Below are 22,331 nucleotides of genomic sequence, written 5' to 3'. Positions count from 1 at the left end.
AAATATTGATTAAAAATTGGCTAAATGAGAAGTAATTTCTCTTTCTCTCGTTGATTTATTCAGTTAAAAAGAAATTCTATTTCAAGACATTTCATTTTCAGACAGAGATAAATACTTGACAACAAACCGTATACTATATAAACTCACAGAACAATTTAAGCTGGTTCAGCCCTGGAGGAGAAGCAAGTTCTTAGCCAAGAATAAAAGCTATCATGAATTTAATCATTTTGGTAGATTTTTCTCTAGATAACTTTAAAGGGAGCTATCTGACAGATTGCCAGCTCTGGAAATGGAATTTACCTCCTAAATGGATATCTGGATGGAAAAAAACAACCATGCATTTATCTATACATTTGATATTGAAAATAACACCTCTGGTATTTGCAAGCTGAACATCTGAAAGGATAACTGCTAAGCTTCCTTGGTAAGTTCAGCTCCCACACGGCTTGGAAGCCTTATCTCCTCTGCAGAGTCCATGGATTCCGGATTACATCTGCTGTCTATACCCCTTGGCATAAGGCCCAATTAGTGTCACTGGTTTGAGACAGAAAGTACTGATGTCACCATCTCATTTTCTCCAAACTGAAGCACACTAGACACAAATTATCCCAAATAATCAGAGTTCCACGTTCAGATAAGAGAAGGGAAAACAACCACAATAATAGATTTTTCAAGAAATAAGACAGAGTTTAAAAACAATAAAAAATAACCACATTTCCCAAGACATTTAAAATTAACTTAGTACTTTCATTTCCTTCCAAAGTGCAAAGATCCATGACAGATGTACCCCAAATGATGCCACTTCATGAGCCTTGAAAAATCAAATGATTAACACTTTCAGACTACTGGAGAGACTGCATTCCAACAGCTCCTTGGGATCACTTAGCCAAACATCTCAGTCATCTGTGGCAGAAGTGAGCTCTAGGTTGTGCCACCACCATCTGCCCCAGATTCCGCACAAGGTAGAACACGCTTGCTAGATTCTTCCCTTGGGCTTGCGACATGCCCAGCAATGTTGAGCAGATGCCAGAGCAATTCTACTGGGTTTCCAAGCCTACTTGAGAAAGTTCATCTTCATTTTCTTCCAATGATATATGTTCATTTGTTACTTTCGTTTTGTTTAAAACATTAAGCAATTCTTGGAAAGCGTATCTACCTTGTAACAATCTCTTCCTAACCCGACATGCTACTTATTCTTAATCCATGAATCTAAAGATTGAATGAGGCCAAGAGACTGTCTAGCCCAATATAAAGGACCAGTCAATGAAGTCTTTAAAATCACCAGAAATTTGGAGATTTAAAACTATTCTTTCATTTTAATTTCAGCTAGTAATGATTTATTATATACTAGGCTCTGTTCTAGGTACTAGGGGTATATATGTGTTATGTAGATGGAGATAAATAATACACCATCCTTGTCTTATGGTTTAGCATTTACAAAGCATTTCCAAATATATATGATATCTACTTTTCACAACAATCTTCTGAACTTGGTATTGCAATCCCCCATTTTATAGATGATAAAATTGAGGCCCAGCAGAGTTTAAGCACTTTCCCAGGGTCACGTAACTGCAAGTAGAAGCAGTCAACTCAGATAGTGTCTCCCAACAACAATTTCACTCTAGCTGCCCTCAGCCCTACAGCCAACCCATGTATTCTCAAAAACTTTTGTAGAAAATTAAGTTCATTTTTAAGCTCATGATTTTCCCATTGGCTTCTCCTCTCCGAATGCAAATGTATAGGAAGAAGTTGCAGGCCAACAACCAACAAAGTAGAGTTGTACTTTCACCTTTGCACTGGGGCAGCATGAGGTCAGCGAAGGAAGACTGCTGCTGAGATACTACCCTATAGATCACAGTCATCTAAGCTATCCCAAAAGATCTTCTCTACAAGGCAGAGTTCATCTCTAGCACAGCACATTTGCTCTCTAATGTACTAGATATATGATGGTGAAATTCCATAGACTGTCCTGCCATAACTCTTTTTTTAAGTTTCTGTTACTGGCACTGGTGGATCAATAGAAAAAGAAAATTACAAAAGATCATGAACTCTTCCACAGGAAGAATAACAACACATATTGCAGGGGAAAGGGCTAGGGGAGCTCATATCTAACCTCCAGCTCACATGTCTCCCTGCTCCAAATTTCACAGCTCAGAATCCACTTAGCACATCTCTGGGCTTTGCTCAACCTCCTTACTTCTATATCACATGACAACAGACCAAACCATAACTGCTCAAGCAAAGGCTCCTTGGGGACTTATAGGAACGAACACTAGGTGAAAAGTGATGCTCAGCTTGAGGCTGGCAACCTGAGGTTTCATGAAATGAAGTCAAGGGCTAGAATTACTGCAAGAAACTTTAGCCCATTGATTTTTTTGGTCAGATAATAATGTATACTTAAGCTAGGGGAGGTTTTCCTCTATCTCTTTCTTGGGAAGAAGTCAAGCATTCCATCCAGAAAAAAATGGAAAAACGTAAAATCAGAGCTATCATGAAAACTTTGGAACCAAACAAAAATTACTCAATTTTTAATCAATATATAGAAAGATAAATGATACAGATAAATAGATCTAATAAATTAAGTTAATATACATCCCAATATCACAAAGTTTCTAGATTTGCCCTCCAAATCACCATCTTGGTCACTACTATTTGGACACACTCCAGTGTTGTCAAGGTCCTTCTTAAATTATGGTGCTCAAGAGGGGGCACAATTTTCCAGATATGGTTTGATACATAAAGTGTGCGATCAGGCTATTATCTGTCTTTAAGTGGTTCAATAACTTATCCTCCTACCCCAACCCAGGACATATAGTCTATTACTGTAGCAAAATGACTATCCTTATTACTTGGTGATGATGTTTCTGTATTCAGACCTAGACTACAACTTAGAATTCTGTTTCCAATAAAATTATCATTGAAAAGGGAAAGAGAAATAAAGACTTTCTCAGAGAAACAAAATGGAAGAAATTTGCCACCAGTAGACCTGGCTTGCAAAAAAATGTTAAAATATGTTTTTCAGGAAGAGTATATAGGCCAGAAAATCAAATCTACCTAAAGAAAGGAAGAGTAGCAGAGAAAGAATAAATAAAAATAAAATACAATCTTTTCTTTTTAAAAATTTGATTTAATATATAAATGTTTGTTTAAAGTAATAACAGCTATAATGTACTGGTGATTGTAGCATATGGATAAGTGAAATGAATGTTATAAGGTACCTGAACTACCAGTGAAGCAACATAGTTTTATTTGAAAGTGGACTTAGAATAGTTAAAAGGGGAAGGGTATAGCTCAGTGGCAGAGTACGTACCTAGCATGCATGAGGTCCTGGGTTCAATCCTTTGTATCTTCACCAAAAGTAATAAATAAATAGATAAACCTAATTACCTACCTCCCCCTAAAATTAAAATTGGAATAGTTTAAAATGTATATTGCAAATTTTAGGGGAACCACCTAAAATTTTCAAAAAGAAGCATAATTGATATGCTAAAATTGGAGAAAAGTAAAATCATACATTAATGGTCAGTTAAAACCAGAGAAGGTAGAAAAAGAGAGAAAGATTAAAAATAACAAAAACAAACAACAAGTACAATATACAGAAAGCAGTTATAAACATGGTGAACATTAATTCAATTGCATTACCAATCACTTTAAATGTGAATGGTTTAAACACACAAAGTAAAAGATAAATATTATAAGAAAAAATATAAAAACAAGACCCTACTTTAGATATTCCACAGGAAACACATCTTAAATATAAAGATACAGATAAAAGGGTGGAGAAAGACATACCATGCTAATGCTAACCAGAAAAAAATGGAGAAGCCAAATTAATTTCAGACTAAGCAGACTTTGGAAAAAGGAAAATTATCACAGGCATAAAAGGATGTTAAATAATGATAAAGGGGTCAATTCTCCAAGAAGACATGATCCTTATATATACAAATGCACAGTTATAGTTGGAGACATCAACACTCCTCTGTCAGTAACTAACAAATCCATCAGACAGAAAATAAGTAAGGATACAGTTAAACCAAATAGCATCATCAATCAACTAGATCTAATTGACGTTTATCGGATACTTCATCCGTCAACAGAATATACATTCTTCTCAAACCCACATGGAACATTCATTAACACAGAACATATTTTTGGCCATAAAATGCACCTAAACAAATTTAAAAGCATAGAAATCATATAGTCAGTGTTCTCAGACCACATTAAATTTAAATCACAAATCAGTAACAGAAAGATAACAAGACAATATCCAATCGTTTGCAAATTAAACAACATATTTCTGCATAATATATGGGACAAAAAAGGCTTAAGAGAAATTTGAAAATATTTTAACCTAAATAAAAATGACCACACAACTTATTGAAATTGGTGGGATGCAGCAAAAGCAGTGCATAGAGGGAAATTTATAGCAATGAATGCATATATTAGAAAAGGAAAAAATATTTCAACTCAGTAATTTAAGATTCCACCAAAGGAAACTAGATAAATAAGAGCAATGTAAATCTAAAGCAAGCAGAATAAAAGAAATAATAAAAATTAGAGCCGAGTTCAGTGAAATTGAAAACAGAAAATCAATAGAGAAATCCAATGAAACAAAAAGCTAGTTCTTTGAAAAGATCAATAAAATGCAAAAATATTTAGCCAGGTTAATCAAGAAAAGACACAATTTACTAATATGAGAAGTGAAAGAGGGGTCATTATTACTGATTGTGTGGATAGTAAAAGAATAATATATGAATATTATAAACAACTCTATGCCCAAAAACTTGATTAAATTGATGAAATGCATTATCAATTCCTTGAAAGACAAAAACTACCAAAATTTACACAAGGACAAAAGATAATCTGAATTGACCTATATTCATTAAAGAAACTGAATGGTTAATTAATAACCTTTGAAAAGGAAAGCACCAGGTCCAGATGATTTCACAGTGAATTCTATCAAATATTTAAGGAAGAAAGAATACCAATTCTCTATAATCTCTTTCAGAGAATAGAAGCAGAGAGAACATTTCCTACTCATTCTATGATGTCATCATTACCCTAATACCAAAACCAGATAAAGACATTACAAGAAAGGAAAGCTACAGATCAATGTTTCTCATGAACATAAATGCAAAAATCCACAATGAAATATTAATGAATCAAATCCAACAATGTATAAAAAGAATCATGACTCAGTGGGATTTATTCCAGATATGCAAGTCTGCTTCAATTGTCAAAAATCAGTTAATGTAATCCATAAAATTAACAGGCTATGAAGAAGAAAAATCACATGATCATATCAATAGGTACAGAAAAAGCATTTGTCAAAACCCAACACCACTCATGATAAAAACTCTCAGCAAATTAGGAATAGAGGGTATCATTTTCCACTTGATAAGTATACCCACAAAAAATTTACAGCTAATAAACTTAATGGTGAAAAACTAGAGGCTTTGTCCCTAAGATTGGGAACAAGGCAAGGATGTCATTCTCAGCACTTCTATTCAATATTGTACTTAAAGTCCTACCTAATGCAGTAAGATAAGTTAAGGAAATGAAAGGTACATAGATTGGGAAGGAAGAAATAAACTGTCTTTGTTCACATATAACATGATTGTCTATATAGAAAATTCTAAAAAAACTGATAAAAAAAATTCTCCTTGAAACTAATAGGCAACTATAGCAAGGTTGCAGGATACAAAGTTAACATAGAAAAGTCAATTGCTTTTCTATATACCAACAATGATTAACTGCTACTTCAAATTGAAAACACAATACTATTTACATTAGCACCCCCAAAATGGAATGCTTAGGTATAATTCTAATGAAACATATATAAGAATAGATGGAGAGATATTCCATATTCATGAATAGAAAGACTCAATGTTGTTAAGAAGTAAATTCTTCCCAACATGATCTATACATTCTATGGAATCCCAATAAAAATTCCTGCAAGTTATCTTACAGATATCAATATTAAAGTTTATATGGAAAGGCAAAAGACCCAGGATAGATGTCACAACACTGAAGAATAACCAAATCAGAGGATTGGGACTAGCCAACTTCAAGAATTCCTATAGAATATTACAAGCTAATGCCTGTAATTCCCTGTGCTATACAGTACATTTTTATATTCAGCATGGTATTAGTGAAAGAATAAAGAAATAGATCAGTAGAACAGAATAGAGCTTAGAAATAGACTCACAGGAAGGACAAAGGCAATTCAGTGGGAAAGGATAGTCTTCTCAACAAATAGTTCTGAAACAATTGGACACACATATGCAAAGAAATAAATCTACATATAGTCCTTACACGCTTTCATAAAAATTAACTCAAAATGGATTGCAGAACTAAATATAAAATGTGAAATTATAAAACTTCTAGATTATAACATGGGAGAAGATCTTGATTACTCTGAGTTTGGCAATAAAGTTTTAGAAACAACATCAAAAGTACAATCCATAAAATAAACGATTGATAAATTGGACTTTATTAAAATTAGAAACATCTGTTCAGTTATGTTAAGAGAATGAAGAGACAAACATCTGTTAGGAGAATGAAAAAACAAGCCATAGACTGTGAGAAAAAATTTGCAAAAATATCTGATAAAGGACTTGTATCCAAAATACACAAAGAACTCTTAAAATTCAACAATAAGAAAACAAACAATCCATTAAAAATGGACAAAAGATATGAATAGATATCTCATCATAGAAGATGTGCAGATGGCAAATAAGTATAAGAAAATATGTTCAATATGTTATGTCAATAGGTAATTGCAAATTAAAATGAGATGCCACTATACAGCTATTAGAATGGTTAAAATTCATAACACTGACAATACCAAATGCTGACAAGGATGCAGCGCAACATTGCTGGTGGGATGCAAAGCAGTGCAGTCATTTTGGAAGACAGTTTGGCAGTTTCTTACAAATATAATTGTGATCCAGCAACTGTGCTCCTAGGTATTTACCCAACTGAGTTGGAAAATTATGTTCACACAAAAAGCTACGAATGAACATTTTCAGCATCTTTATTTATAATCATGAAAAACTAGAAGCAAGCAAGATGTCCTTCAAAGGATAAACAGTGGCATATCCAAACAATGGAATATTATTTAGCAATAAAAAGAAATGAGCTATCAAGCTGCAGAGAGACATGGAGGAATCTTAGCTGTTTATTGCTAAGTAAAAGAAGCCAGTCTTAAAAGGCTATATATGGTATGATTCCAACTATTTGACATTCTGGAAAAGGCAAAACTATGGAGACACTAAGAAGATAAGCAGTGACCAGGGATTGAAGGGGGGGCAGCAAGGGAAAAGGGTGAATATGTGAAGTACGGATACTTCTTGGGCGGTGCAAGAGTTCTGTATGATATTCTAATGGAGGATAACAAGTCATTATGCATTTGTTAAACCCCACAGAACTGTGCAACACAGAGTGAATCTTAATGTAAACTACAGAGTTCACTTAATAATCATGCAACAATACTGGTTCATTAGTTGTAAGAAATGTGCCACATTAGTGCTAATAAAGTTAATAATAAAGGAAAGGGTATACAGGGGAGAAGGAGCAAACAGGACCTCTGTACTATCTGCTTGATTTTTGTTTAAATGTAAAACTGTTCTAAAAAATAAAGTCTATTAATGTTTTTTAAATGAGAAAAACTGGACCTCGGAAATTAGTCCTTGATAGAGCTAGTGACTAGAACTACTGAAAACTGTTAACTTGCTCCCTCTGTTCAATCTGCTTTGACATGTCTTTCATGAGTTAGGGAGTTTTAGCATACAAATAGATGCCATATGGTATCAATGTAATTTTAATTGGAAAAACCACTGGAAAAAGTTAATGGACCAAAACACCCAAATAGGTAACACATTTCAATGTTATTTTTGAATACTGGATGATTTTTTTTAAAAATCAGCCACATAAAAATGCAAGTTTAGGTGGTAAGAAAAGTGCCCACATTTTCTACAATAGTTCATAGAAAAGACACTAGAAGTGTTGCTCCAATATCTATTGGGTTTTTCTGGAATTTTATGTTCCACATTAATTTAGCTAAAATTGACCAAGCTTAGAAATAAGTTGCTATTAAATAGAAACCACTGATTTATGCAGGCCTATGACCAGACTGTAAACGTCTGTATTCTTGCTTTTTAAGTTTCACATGCTAGACTTCTAAGTACAACGTACAACAATTGGAAATAAAGAAATGAGTGAAAGAGAAAATGAAGGAAACATATTTTGCAAGGGCTGTTACATACAGCATTGTATAGCTAGATAGATAGGGTAGATTTTCCCCCAAAGCTATTACAGACCAGAGAAGACAGTTAAAACAATTCACTCAAAGGATCCTCAGAAACAGAAATGTACACCCATAACTACTAGAAAATTTATGACTCTGCAACTATTGACCACCCAATTAGTTCTTATCCTTTACCCTCCATTAGCTTTTCTGAAAAACTAGTTTGTTTTAACCTTCTGGACATTCTGATTCATGTATCCAACCATTCTTCCTCTTCATATTTGTCACTAGAAAGCATAGACCAAATTTATGGTCTACCTCTATCAAGCATAATAAACTTCATGTCATGTATTTTGCATCATAACCCTAGTCATGGCTCCATCTTCGTTTCCTACCTGTATTTTCCCCTTTGTCTGATTGTCCCTCTGTATTTTAGTCACACTATATCTTGCTTTTATCATGTGCACTTTTGAAGAGCACTTTAAATTCTTTTCAGGACAAGGTAGGATATAAATAAATAGGTAGGTAGATAAATAAGGAGAAGGAGAAAAAGAGGAGCTAGACCTACCACTTGAAGACAAAATATAAGTTCAAAAATGTATTCTCACGAGTTTGAGTAGCAACAGTAGAAGTGTTTATATTCTTTAATGGCCAGACCCTTGTCATTAGCAGCCCAATACTGTCTTCCCTAGCAGTTCTCAGGGCCTGAGAGCGAATCTGCTCATATGATCCTTCCAAAATCTTTTATGTTTTTGCCCAGTTATCATATCTTAAAATTTTGGTCAAGTATATATTACAACTTTAAAATGAGGTAGGCATTAATAAGGCTGGGTTCATCATGGCTTAGCAGCATCTGTCTGTTGCCACATTGGATTCAGGAATAAGCTACTCTTGAGAAATCAGCAAAGTGGCTAAACAGAAGAATGTAAGGGAACTCCAGATGACAATTTGCTTCTAAAATTGATAAAACTTTAAGAACAATTTCTCTTGGAATTCATTTTACTGTGGACACACCAAGAACAATTCTGGTTCTTACAAGATAATCTTGTGGACAGCATTTTCCATGCTGGATCACACCTTGCCCTATCATCTTGATGAGTTAGTTCTGTTATAAAACTTGATTTTTAGTCTTGTTTTTCATTCTTTTGTCTCCCAGGCTTTCATTTGAACAAGCTAATTCTTAGTTGGTCAGGAAATATTCTTATATATTCAAGGTTCTCAAGGCTAAGAAATGACACCTACCAAAAGAAGCATCAGGGTCACATTCTTAGATCTGGTAGTTCACTCTTTACAAAAGAAATCGCGACAGTATGCAAGAAAGTAGCGTTCTATAGTCCCCCCCAGCATACACAATTAAATTGTTTAAAAATGCTCCCAGAGCTCGCCAAATCATTTCACTTAATTAAAATATTTTTTTAAAAAAGTTCCTCTCCAAAGAGTTTACGGGAAGGGGACATGGATTGCTCCAAAAAGTCACAAGGAGAATGCCTTGTGTCTTAGCTAGACCGAAAAAAAAACAAAAACAAAAACAAAAAAAACCCACCACTGAGACATTCTAGATCTGGTTATTGTCTTCTCAACTTGTGAAATTTTCTTTTTGTGTATGATCATAATTCCATGAATCAGAGCTAAAGAGGTTCTTCTCTTAACTCCCCACTATTACTAACCATAGCTTAGGAAAATAAAAATAGACTTTGAGGACATAGTGAATGAAAGATTCTGCTCCGTAAAGAGGCAATGGCTTCATTTAAAGGTTTAAATGGAAACATTCTGGTAGTGCCTTTATCTAGTAAAAACCTGTATTTCTTTTCAATATACCTTTCAATATTGAAATGAAAGAGCACAACTAGGGGAGTTTTGTGTTGTTGTTAGGACAATTAATGTGTGCATCTGATACAGTCTTGCTCTTATCTGCCCTTCTTTCCTCCTTTAACCACTTAGACGCTAAATAAGTACCCTAAGAAAAGTCGATTGTCAGTAGGTTATGCAACCATTGTTATTGGAGAGAATTGTGGCTATAACCTGTTATGAGAGATTTCCATAGCACCTTACATTTCTGCAAGTGTTTCACAGCCAAAGCTTTAGTGATCAGAAAAGCAACAGACTCCTCTTCCCCATGGTTACTGGAAGATGCAATCCCATCCTTCTTCCTCTCACTGATGAGAAGAACCAGATCTGAGTTGGCTTAAACTTTATACACACATCCTCCCGAAGCCTTATTCATTCATACATTCAACGGGTACTCACTAATCACTCTTTATAACAATTTTCTTTTGACTTTTTACACACAGAAAGCCATGAGACTCCTGTCTACTCTCTCATGAAAGGTCTGAGTAGATCTGGGATAAGAGATCACAAGCCCCAAAGGTTTGGGCTCTTGCTTCTCCTTCTGAGCCCTAACATAGTCTCTCGAGATATGAGTTCAAACCAAATTTTAACTTGTTTGGGGCCTAGATTGTCACAGGACCCTGACATTAGATGAAGTCATCATTAACTTTTAATAGACCAGTTTTGAGGCATCTTAGCTGTCTCATTAGATCGATTGCACTTGTCTAAAACTACATTTTTTTTCATTTAACATTTACTGAATGCACACTATCTGCTAGGCTGTGAATAAAACATGCAAATAACATGGTCCTTACGCCCTAGAGGCTTGCAATAGCCAGCTATGCTAAAATACTGGATGGCCTATTTTCTTTGAAATGCATAAAATACCTTCTAGATATGAAAGTACATTTTGTTCTGAGAATGTTAAAGCTTAAATATACATAGTGCACATGGCAACATGATCACCATAACTGAAGTGTTTCATGTCCTTTCAGAGTTCTAACATTTGTGTCCTCATTTAATTCTCTTCCTTCTCTATCATGGAAAGTGAACATGCACGCATGTGTGTGTGCGTGTGTGTGCACACACACATATGTGCAGACAGTAGGTAAGGGAAATATTACTATTCCGATTTCACAGAAGAGGTAACTGAAATAAGACTGGCTCTAAGTCATATAGCTGTGTGGCAGTTGGTGGCAGCAACGAAACATAGGACTCCTGACTATGTGTGCAATGTTTTGTCCATTATGTCCATCTCTTGCTAAGGAAAACACTACATAGCACTTAAAGATTAGCTTTAAGTACAGTAAGAACTAGCATCTAGCATTTACCCCTGCCAGGCAGTGTTTCAACTGCTTTATGTGAATTAATTCATGTTTTATTGGAATCCCCTCCCATGAAGTGGGAATACTATTGCCCCCATTTTACAGATAAGAAAACTGAGGCACAGAGTGCTTAAGTAACTTGCCAAAGGCTACATAGTCAGTAAGTAGAAGAGTCAAGATTTGAATTCAAGCACTCTGATTCCAGAATTCACTCACTAAAACACAGTGCGATAATGCCGTAAGACACAAGTAGCTTGTTTTTCCTTTTTTTTTCTCTCTTGGCTCAACTCTAAAAGAAAGAGTATTTCAGCTGTTTGGTTATAGTGGGTTTACAGGACGTCTCAGGAAAACAACTTCATGACTCGGGTAGGATGTGAGGAACAAGGCAAAAGCCTGAATGTTTCCAACTACTAGGGGACCAATAATTCCCCAGAAATACATTGCCCGCAGTGCCTTTATAGTCATGATGAAATGGAAATTATAAGAAAATAAGAGAAAAAGGTCAATGCTGTGCATTTCCTGGGGATTACTGATATGGGTACGAAATCTTAGAGCTCTCAGCTCTAACAATAAACTATGGTATTTAATTGAAAAGCTAGCCTTTCCAAAAAGGCCAGGCCCTCCCTTGAGCCACAGTTCCTTCAACGTGCTTCCGGCAGAGGCAGGACTCAAGAGCCAGGATCTTGACAGTTTCTTGGGACTCAGTCTCCTGCAGGGTGCTCGAGCTCGGGAAACACAGGGAAGGTGAAGACTGGGGGACTCGGGAAGGCAGGCTTAATTAACCCAGGGGGAGAGAGCTGCTCCGTTGCACTCAGTGGGCTCTGGCAGGGAGCAAAGACTTGGAAGGAAGGTCAGTATCACCATAGTGACTCCAGCCAAATTCAATGGCAGGTAGGAAGGCATGGAACTCTAGAAACGTCAACCACGTGGCTTTCCCCTGAGCTTGTCTAAAGGAGGGAATGTTCTACTTCTAGCAAACGGCTGTTAAATTCTGTAAACTGTATAAAGTGATCTTTGCCTCCACATTAGAACTGAATCATATTGTGTGTGCATCTGGTGTGGGTCTATGTGAGAGAATGGGGTGGGATGAGGGGTGAATCTCTAGGAGTAAGGTTAGGACGCCATCAAGGCACTGAAGCAACCACTATGATTTGCAATTATGACTTGAGTGCCGGAGGGTTTGATAAATGCTGGATGCTTCTCAAAAAGTCAAAAAATATTTACATGTAAAAAGGAAGTATTTCCACAATTTACTGAGCATCAAGTACCTAAAGTAAAGAATCCTTCCTCCAGGAGGAACTTGAGAGTAAGTAATGGTGACTTCATGGACCTTCTCACGAAGCAGTCTTTTCTTCCTTCTAACAACAGATGTTTGACAATCTCTTTTTGACATTGTCTTTCTTTTGTTTAATAAGAAAATTACTATTAAGTATCCAGAAATACAGTGTGTACATACCTGAGAACTGCCTATTATGATTTCTTTCCTCCTTCATACCCCATATCACCTCCTTCCTCTCCACCTTAACTTTTGGACAAAGAACCAATTCTACTGACGTCTAGAATGATGAGATGCAGTAGAAAAACTACTGTAGTACCAGTGTGATCTATGAGGCAGGTCATCTAATCTCTCTAGGTCTGAATAAGTGATTGATTGGTACCTATCTTACCAAACCAGCTACGTTCTAAGGCTCAACTGCTACCTGAATTCTGGTCTGTAGCAATTACTGAGGGCTTTAGCAACTATCTGAAGAGCCTAAAACCCCTAGTGCAAATTCAAAGAAATAACTTAGAGAAACATCTCTTTTATTAAAAACTCAATTGTATTTGTATTTTAAAGGGACAAAATTTCTTAAGACGTAACTATATGAAGGGTATGCAACAGTTTTTTGCAGCAAATGTTGAATGCCTTGCATGCAAGAGAACACCACCCTCCCTCTACAAGTGATGGAGTGACATTGCCAGCCACAAGGGCTGTCTGCCTTGTACTGCTAAACAATCATATGTGATGTCAGTGACTAAGGACCAGGTGACCTTATGGAATTTGACCTCCTGAACAGTCTTGAACAGATGATTATTTTAACAAAATGTAGAAATGAGTTTAACAGGAAGTTATAAATATGGAGAGCCAGCTATTGAAACAATCCTAGAATTACAGCCTGGACAAAGAGAGGGTGTGTTTAGCAAGAAAAGCAGCCACTCCCACAAACATAAATGCTTGATTCAACATCCCATCTTGTATTGTCTGACTATGTCCGGCAACCATCATATGCAGTATTACAATCAATGCGAGAGCCCCAGGTCCTGAGCTAGAAAATAGGAAGCAAGCCACTCAGTGTTACCTTGGTTACTTGTAGCATCAGAGACATGGACAATTTTTGGCTGTCATTTGTCCCCGAGCTTCTAACAAATGCAAGTCATTATTTGCAGAAGACCCAAGCTCATGATTTTAGAAGTCTCGTTGGAAAACCTCTGGTAGCCTTCGCGACCACGTACTATTCCAGATAAGGGGGTTGGGGTTGGGGGGTAGGAAACTGAGCACAGAACCTCCTCATAACAGGATGCTTTTCCTTCATCTTCTAGGAGTTTTACCCTCAATAGGTCAAAATGACTTTTCTTCCTTTTAACTCATCCATCTCTCACCTCTACAAACTCAACCTCATATTTAAATCTGCGAAAAGCGGGGAAGAGGTCCATCAACAGAAGACAGTTCCATGGGGTAGATGGACAAGAGACAATGAAACAACTTGCAAGGCCCAGTCCCTACGAAGAGAACATCTGTGAGAAAGGAAATCCAGCTGTTGGCTGGGCAGCCCCATTTACGTGTGCTTCTGGTATACTGACATTTTCTGGGTTCAAATGAAACAGTGCCTAAGTTACTAAAAAGGCCTGGGCACTATTTTAAAATAATGCTTGGAGTCATCTGATGTCTAAAGTGGCTTCCTGCCAGAAGGACCTTTGCCACAGTGCTACATTCAAGAGAGGTTATTTTAAATGGGCATTTAAAAACTGGTCCATTGCTGTAATTTGGCAACGTGCCTGGAAAAAGCTGATTTTGAAATTGGGCATTTTAAAGAGAGTCTCTAAAATATAAGCTACAGTCGCTTTCCCTAATGAGGCCTTCTGATCCTGTTGCTTAGCACCTTCCTTAAACATAACTGGGGGCCCTCCGTGCAGGCTTGGGGCAGCCCCAGTCCAGGGCAAAGGAAGACGCAGCATAATTGCACTGTGTCCTCCTCTGCTGACCTCACTGGCTTCGATGACAGTGGAGCTGAGGGCACTGAAAATTCTATCTGTTTAAAGAAAGAAAGACAAAGGGGAAACCCCTTAAAATGTTATTGTTCCAGTTTGAGACATGTGACACAAAAAGAGGAATTAAAATTCAATTTCGTCATTTTCCAAAATCTGCCTGTGAAAGTCAGTAAGTAAGGTCAATGTCTCTGGCCCAGAATGACTGGAACCAAAGGAGAGAAGTGAATTACTGTCTATTCTGTCTTAAGCTCTAAATTCGTTGGGCTGGGAGGGGGAAGGAAATATTGGTCTGGTCCTGGTACCATGACACCAACAGTTCATTGCAATATTAACGTGAATGATGTTCAAATTGCCCCTGTGATACACCCATAATTAGGCTGCCCCATCCCTGCGCTAGATCTTTGAGCTTTGCAGAACTGTTTGGATCTGAGTGTTTACTACAGAACAAGTTACCAGTACTCATATGCTGACAAATTATAACAGGCCTCTTTTTCCTGTGCCCCTTTACTCCTCCTCTATTGCATTTTCAGTCTTCTTTCTATGTGCCTCTCAAAATGCCCAGTGGAGGTCAACGAATATGGCCACAAAAGTAGAAAACAAAAGAAAAGTTTATCTGCCACTTCTCAAGGCTTCTTAGAGTACAAATACAATGATATACAGCGCATTTTTTTCCTTTTAGCTGAGGGGCTGTGTGGGTCAGCTCATACACTGGCTTGCCAACTTGTTTCCACAAAATGAGTCAGGCCAGATGAGAAGGGTAATTTCTCGGAGTGGACATTTGTCAGTTATCGATCATTTAAAAAAAGGGGCTGGTGCATTCCACCAGCACACACCAACATGGAGGAAGGTCGGCTGCTGACAGCAAGCTGGTGAAAAGATTCGCCATGATTGGTCCCAGCCTAGCCGTGATTGTGCCTCTTCCATCAGCTCCTTTAAGTTGAGGTTGTCATCATACCCCACCCCCCTTAAATGCCATGTGTTCTCTTTTCTTTAAATTAAAATGAAAGTTCATTGTTTTAAGAATGCCATGACCTCCCTGGAGCCAGTGCTGGTATCGACCATCCAGGCTGAGTGCCACTGGGTAACACGATGTCAGTCAGCAGACTGGTTCATGATGATGACTAAATGACAATCACAACAACAATAAATATGACAACAGTGACAACAACGAATATCTGCATAGCACATTCATTTGGACCAGGCACTATTCTAAACCTTTTCCACTTATTAATTGCTTTAATCCTCACAATCACCTTATGAGATAGGTATTATTATTATTCCCATTTTATAAGATGAGAAAACTGAGGCTCAGAGACCAGACTTAACTTGCCCAAGGCCACACAGCTAGTAAGTGGTGCAGAGCTGGAATTTAAAGCCAGATCTGTCCGGTTCTAATGCTCAACATGGGAGACTAGAGTCTCCCTGGGGAAGGGGAGGGGAAGGTAGTTTGAAATGGCATATTCGCTATTACTGAAATTTCAAACAACATAAAAAGAGGGCATGAGATTTTTATTTTTATTCTGTGGAACTTTTGATAGAAACAGAGGGAGTTAATTGGCTGGAAGATGCTGGAAGATTGGCTTCTAGGAAACTTCATTAGGTTCAGACTTGAGCACATCTCTCAGGGGTGGATTCACATCAACCAAGCTCACAAGGGCTATGTTTAAAATTTTTAAATGGCCCAGGGTTTGGAGACTCAAAACTCAATTTTGTCAACATCCCAGATTAATTGAACCTAAAATATCAAACCCTCCAAAGGCTGTCGAATGAGACCTGAATGCCAACATACCAACTTATAATGATAAATATAATTCACAAAGTGACAGATCCTCACATAATCTCCCTACTGGTAAATAACATAGGAAGCCAAATTATAATTTAAGACCTGCTTAATTAACATGGAATCAGTATCAACTCGAGTTATAAGATTTGAATATTTAATAATGGCATCATGGTAAGCTGCATTTTTATAAATATGCTTTTATAATGACACGTTACAACAACAGCTAACATTTATCCAGGGATTACTAAGTGCCAGGCACTGTGCTAAATATATAAATTATCTTTCTTTACTCTCACAAAGGCCCCACGTGGTAAGTAACATTATTAAAACTACCGGGTTAAAGGCAGAAATGGAAGCTTTGAAAGATACAGCCACTTGCCCAAGGTCATACAGCTGGGGAGTGGTAGGCGTGAGATGGGAACTGTAATCAGCCTGGTTATGGGATCTCACTCATAACCACGTTGCTTCAGTGCCTCTGTGCTTGTCCGGAGCTGTACAAGGCAGACTCTCTCTTGGGTAGAGTGGGCTGATCAGTGCTGCGATCTTTCTCTGTGACTTTCTCCTTTTTATCTGCTTTCATGACCGACAGCCCCTGACCCCCACTCCCTGATTGACACATTCTTTCTTCAGCTGTGTTAACACTGTCAATCAGGCTACTGTCTGGTCTTTTTTCCCTAGGAGCCGTTAAATCTGCCTCTCTTTTTTGCTCTCTCTCTTTTTGAAATCTAAAAAAGAAAGTTCAGAGAAGTAAAATAATAATCACCCATATTCCTGCCAACTATTACCGACAATAGTTAACTTTTAGCAATTGGCTTTCAGTCTTTGTTCTACATTTATGCTTTATGCAATTATACAACTAATACGTGACGACATTGTTCTTTTGTAATTCAGTCTCTTCAAAGGGAATTTGAATGGCTCTGTTCTCATTCATAACTTGTTGATTTCCTAGCTTAACTCTTGGGGCGGAACTTCATTTTCTATATTTTCAGGTCCTTAAGGCGACCCCTCCACGCTGTGGCCATATGCCACAACTACACATGACCAGATATGGTGAGATTGCTGTTTAAAAACTGACATCTTATTAACAGTAGCATTCAAGATTGTACACTTTGTCTAGCTTGCCTAACTTTCTTAATTGTCTAAAAAAATCCCTTATCAGCAAAAAAGATTGTAAAAATTGGTATTGTGCAGGGGTCAATGACTATGAAAACTTTCCCCAACAAAGCAAAAGGATTTGTATATTGACAAGGAAATTACAGGATTGCATATAAACAATTAACTACATGGGTGACTTTGCCAAAATTGAGAGCATCACTTTAAAAAAGAGATACCTTGGAAACAGAAAAGCAAGCTGTTAAGAAGGCACCTCTGAACATTTCTGAAACTCATAGACATAATTCATGATCTCTGATAACCATGACCTTTAGTATATATTTATTTCAAAACAAAAAAGTAAAAGGGGTGTTGGTTTATGAGTTTAAAGAAAGTTGCACACCCAGAACTATTTTTAAAGGTTATCTGTGGAAAGGATAAGACCACAAAATGAATGGAAACTAAAAAGCCTCCCAAAGGGGAAAAATGTGGTGTGCGTGGCAAATATCAACCAGTGAGCACGGTGAACAATGATCAAAGACATCTTTTCTATCAAATCAAAGGAGCCTTTTTCGGTCTGTGATACATTAAACTTCTAGGGTTGTCATTATGGAGTTACTTTTATAGTTTATCTACTCTAAATATATCCATCTAATAATATATATAGCAGAAAACTGAGGAGAAATTATTAACTAAAATTCATTGCTATTTTCTGATCAAAACACTCTCGAAGAATCAGATTATAAGAATCAACCAAATGACTGGCTCCCCCTCCTGGCCTTCCCAGGGAGGACACAAAATATTCCTCGTGCCTCAGCCCTTCAGGGAACCTTTCTCAGGCACCATTTGGCCGACCCCGACTACACATAGACCCACAGAGCATCCAACTGCTAACATTAGGATAATCAACTGTGCAATGCCCTTATTCTTCTGGGCTTTTACCTGGAGTAGCAAAATGTACCTATTCAGATCATTGCTTTATGTGGAAAACCATCAAGTGAAGAGCCTCTCCTTTAAATTTAGCTATTGATGCCAAGAAGCCCTCACTATTGTTCATTAGTCTGTGTTATCAAGTCTCTCTGGGTCATTTGAGCTGGACATCCCAGGCTCCTCCACATCCACCTCCATCTTCCTATCTCCCTGCTCACACTGTCTGGCTATTATCCCTTTCCAGTCAGAATCATTTTCCCTCAGCCCTTTCAGTGATAGCCCAAAGGTCAGAAGACTACTGAGCCAGTCTCTTACGACCTAAGAGACATTTCTGTCCCAATCACAGTCCACACACTGGCTTGCTCTATTCTCTTCCAGCATTACAGCAACGAGTGTCCTCCAAAATTAGTGCAGAAAGTAGACAGTCACATCCTCTCTTTACTAATGCATGGACCATCAGCCATTCTGAGAGCTGAGCTCTGATTCTTAGTCTCCTGGTCTCAACTCCTTTTTCTCCACTTCTCTCTTGGTCTCTCCCCCTCTTTATTCACTTCTTCCTTGTGTTTCAAATCTCAACCAACTCCCATAAAAGATAGGCTTCTGCTCCCCTCTATGCCTTCCTGCCTGCCCCAGACCTTTGGACACCAATTTCTCGAGCAGAAATTGTGGCCTCACAGTGCTCACTGCCCTCTCCAGGTTAGAACTCTGAACCCTGACTCCAGCACCCTTGCTGGACCCACAACCTCACCAACATCTTCTAGTTGGGCCTAACACTGAGAACTCTAATTCCAGAACACGAAAGCCTTAATATAAGCTTCCTCTTACCAATTCTGCTTATCTGCATCTATCATTTAGGTTGGAAATCTTCAATATTAGATTATACATATTTAAACCTGAAAGAGACCTTAGAAATCATTGAATTCAGTGACTCCTAGACATTACTGGTCTGCAATCCTATGGTAGAATCTCCTGGTGGTGCTTATTAGACATACAGGTTCCTAAGCCCTACTACAAATCTATAAATTCTGAGTTTCTAGGCCTTGGTCCCAAGAACCTACATTTCCACAAGTTCCCAAGACAAGTCTGGTGCAGAGGTAGCTCTGGGCACACTGATTAGCAAAGCCTGTCATTTCACAGAGGAGGAAGCTGAAAGAGAAGGAACCAAAGTCGAGTCTCAGGAGTCCCAGTCATCTGTTCTTTCCATTACACCACTTCCTCTTCTGCTGGGAGAACTGTCTGGAACTATCTTGCATAAGAGCCAGTTAGAAAGTCCATTAGCATAAAAAGCTTGTTTGTAAAGAACACAGTGGCTTATCTGTTAAACTCTCTCAAAACCCTCCTTTTTAAAAGGGTCGCACACTACCGAAGGCAGCCATCTCGTGGTGACACATATTAACTGCTGTATATTTATGATTTCTCCCCCCACCCCAAACTCACATGGGCCAAAAACAGGAGAGTTAAGCCTGAGCACTGCGCTGGAGCAGGAGAGAATTCTATGAGGATGATGACTTGAGCTGCCTGAACTGCTTGTTATCCCTTCTTCATAAAGACTCTAGGATGAGACCAAAGGGCCAAAAGCAAAATGGGAAAGAGGCACTAACAAAGCATCAGTAGATCCTAGCCCCTCAGACAGCCCCCCTCTTTAGTTGCTTATAGTTTAGCTACAACTTACATGCGACCATCAGAAGAGATTAACACAAAGAATTTTTTCCATTACAGATAAATATTTTGGAAATGAAATCAGTAATAGATCCTTAGTAAGTGACATTAATTGAAACAGCAGTGCAATTATTAGGTAATATAAACAATTGAGAATTTAAGATAGCAATCAAGTACTTTTTGGCCTGGGTGCGATGAACATAAATTCTATTACGGCATTATCATGATCTCCCACTTGGTAAAAATGTAAAAGGTCATTTCAAACTTAGTTAAACATAGTAGCCAAAGACATGCAAGACACACTCAACTGGAAATACCAGGTTATCTTCTTGACCTGGGACTGCCTGGATGCCTCTGAGAGCTTGGTTTGAATATAATAACAGAATAGGGCCCCGGGTTGATTCAAGAAATAGCAAGTGGGACTCTGAAGAGTTATATAAAGATGTGACAGAGACACTGGGCTTATGTATGTGATCAGAGAGGACATCAAAAGTATTTGGAATGAAAGAGAATATGAAAAAGAATATATATACACACACATATATAAAACTGAATCACTATGCTGTATACCAGAATCTAACACAGCATTGTAAATCAACTATACTTCAATTAAAAAATAAATCATAAACAAACAAATAAATAAATAACACCTCCCAGAAAAGTATTTGCCTATGACTTTAGCTAGATTCAAATGTTACGCAGCTTGGGAAACACTTGTATGCCAGTGGCTTATAAAGGTATGGGCTTGAAAGCCTAGAAGTCTGTGCTGTGTGTGTAGTTGCTAGGATTAAGAAATGTTAGTTGTCTTTTCTGCTTCTCAAACAATTCATATTTTGGTCACCTGGAAAGAGAGGAAAATTATACAAACTTCCCATTTAATGGAAAAGAATCCACAGGTTGCCTATCTTGGTCTCTCTCACTTCGGTGCTCCCACACTACACTGTGTGTGCGCCTTATACTAAATGTACTCACTGAAGTGTAATGACAGTCTATACAAACCCATCTCCCCAGCACGAGTACTCCGAGGGCAAGGACTATGTGTCTCACTCCTCTTAGCACCAGCACCTAGATAGGTTCTCTTGATGTATATTTGCTAAATGATGGATGAATGAGTGAACAAATGAATGAGAAATCAAAGGATGCTGAGCAGACGTCACAGATGACTCACACTGTGCCACAGTACATGTCAAAAAATTAAAAATTAGTCAGTCCATCAATTGGCTGTGTACACTATACCAAACCAGCAATCTGTTTTTTTCTCCTTCCAAATATCAAGACATTTCAGGTTACGTTGCCACTCAGTGAGAATTGAAGGACATAAAACACCTTAGACTACTGCATAAGACATTGAAAATGCACACATTTTTTTGCCCTTAGTTTTACCCCTTGGGAAAAGGAAACCACAAGGACTTTATTAACATTATCTCATTAATCTCCAAAACATGGCTGTAGGCAACAGCAAATTTCACTGATGAGGAAACAATTACAAAGGAGGCTAAGTGACCTGCTTAAAGTTATTAAGTTAATTACTGACTCAGTTGACATTTGACACTAGTGATATCTTTCCTTCCTAAATTGCTTTCCCTTGACCTCTCTGACACTGAACTGTTTTCACACTTTTCCTTTTCTTATGAATTTGAGTTTCTTTACCAAAAATGAATCTAATATTAAATCCATTCATCTGTATTACTGCAAAATTATCTTTATCCATGTATCTGTATGTACATAGCTATGTTTACATACTTTCTGATGTTCTTTTTCATGTACAGAGACAGCGGTAGTATAGTAGTGAAAAGCATGAACCCTGGAGCCTGAATACATACTTTCAAATCCTGGCTTGGTTGCATGCTAGACATGTGACCTTGGGTCGGTCACTTAAACCTTCGGTACCTTGGATTCTCCACTTGTAAAATTGGGAAAATAATAGTGCCTATCCTTAGAAGGTCGTTGTGAGGGTTAAATGATAAAATATTTATGAGATGCTTAGAACAGTGCCTGGCATATAATAAGCACTCAATCAATATTAATTATTATTAATAACATTATTTCACATATACATTTTTATATACTTGTGCAATGTTCCATTGTGTTACTATATCACAGCTTGCTTAGCCAATTTCATCTTGTATAATTTTAGGTGAGTTCATAGGAGTTTGGAAAATTACTGAAAATCAAAAACAGGGGGCAGATCATATCCATCATTTTTGCTATCTAGTGG

The 22,331-nt window shown here is 37.5% G+C and overlaps 1 protein-coding gene across 2 annotated transcripts in view; it reads right to left on the bottom strand.

The window, feature by feature from the left end:
• GPC3 (glypican 3) overlaps window positions 1-22,331 on the bottom strand; it is a 371,347-nt gene that overhangs the window by 175,162 nt on the left and 173,854 nt on the right. The window lies entirely within an intron of this gene.

This window comes from Camelus ferus, chromosome X (assembly GCF_009834535.1).
Source record: "Camelus ferus isolate YT-003-E chromosome X, BCGSAC_Cfer_1.0, whole genome shotgun sequence".
Classification (NCBI taxonomy): Eukaryota; Metazoa; Chordata; class Mammalia; order Artiodactyla; family Camelidae; genus Camelus; species Camelus ferus.
The sequence above is the reverse complement of the archived record's forward strand: the minus strand, read 5'-3'. Positions and strand labels throughout refer to the sequence as shown.